Below are 1,157 nucleotides of genomic sequence, written 5' to 3'. Positions count from 1 at the left end.
AAGATAAAAGTTAACTAAGTAAAGGAAAGGAAATGAAAAACATAAATAAGATATTAATAAAAATAAAACTTAAGCATTACAAAAATACAAAGAAAGAAAGAAAAAACATGATCTTGATCTGGAGATCAAGATGCCTAAATGCATGGTAAATGCCTCCTTTTATAGGTCAAAATTATGAACTATTAATTTGATGACTAATTGACGAGTGGGTGACCAACTCTTGTCTTGGTGACAATCCTTATCTTCTCTTGTTTGCCCAAAACATCATTAAAAATGTCAGAATTGGAACCACTTGAAACATAAAAGTTATAGAAAATTGTCTTAGCTTTCCATAAAAAAAATAAAGGTCATTTGGACTTCTAAAACTTCAGATATGAGCCAAACACTGAATAGTGCTCATTTGACCTTTTTAAATATTGGGCTCCATATGAAAGTTACAGGCTTATGTCTTACCTTTCTATCCATATATAATAGACCTAAATCCAAGATTTAGATATGACCTAATTACTCAACAGTGTTCGGGTTTGAACTGCACCAACATCTCTTTTCTAAATTTGACCGTCTCTTTGTCCTTTCAATTTCAGTTCTTAAACTCATCAATCAATCATTTTATTTATGTGATATGCCTATATTTAAAATGAACATTTACCATAAATTAAAGTTATCTTATATTATTCGATATGTTATTATAAAATATGCTTTAGTTAAGGAGTTATTGATACTTCAAGTACAAAATGATGATATAAAACCTTGACAAAAATACATTTTTAAGTACTAATCATCAAACGTGTTTTGAACCGGAGTTATTATGAAGTAACTATGATTGTTAAATGAGTACTATAATGAAATAAAAGTTCATCAACTTTGGTGTAGGGAAATGGGGAGAAGCCTCCAATGGCAGAGAGGGGCTCTGTGTGGGGGAAGAAAATATTTTCAAGTTTTCAAACTGGTCCCTCAATTTTATTTTTTTTTCTTTTCTTACTTCCTTGGGTTGAGATTTTTTTTTTTATATATACTTTTTATTTTAAATATATATACATGTAACTTAAAACACAATGCATCTTTAACCCATGTAACAAGCTTTCAGCTAATGACTCCTAAACTAGTTGGTCTTAAGGCATTAGGTGTTGAGACACCCTTACGAGCTTAATAACTCG

Source organism: Populus euphratica, unplaced genomic scaffold (assembly GCF_000495115.2).
Source record: "Populus euphratica unplaced genomic scaffold, PopEup_1.0 scaffold104.1, whole genome shotgun sequence".
In the NCBI taxonomy this organism is placed as follows: Eukaryota; Viridiplantae; Streptophyta; class Magnoliopsida; order Malpighiales; family Salicaceae; genus Populus; species Populus euphratica.
The sequence above is the reverse complement of the archived record's forward strand: the minus strand, read 5'-3'. Positions refer to the sequence as shown.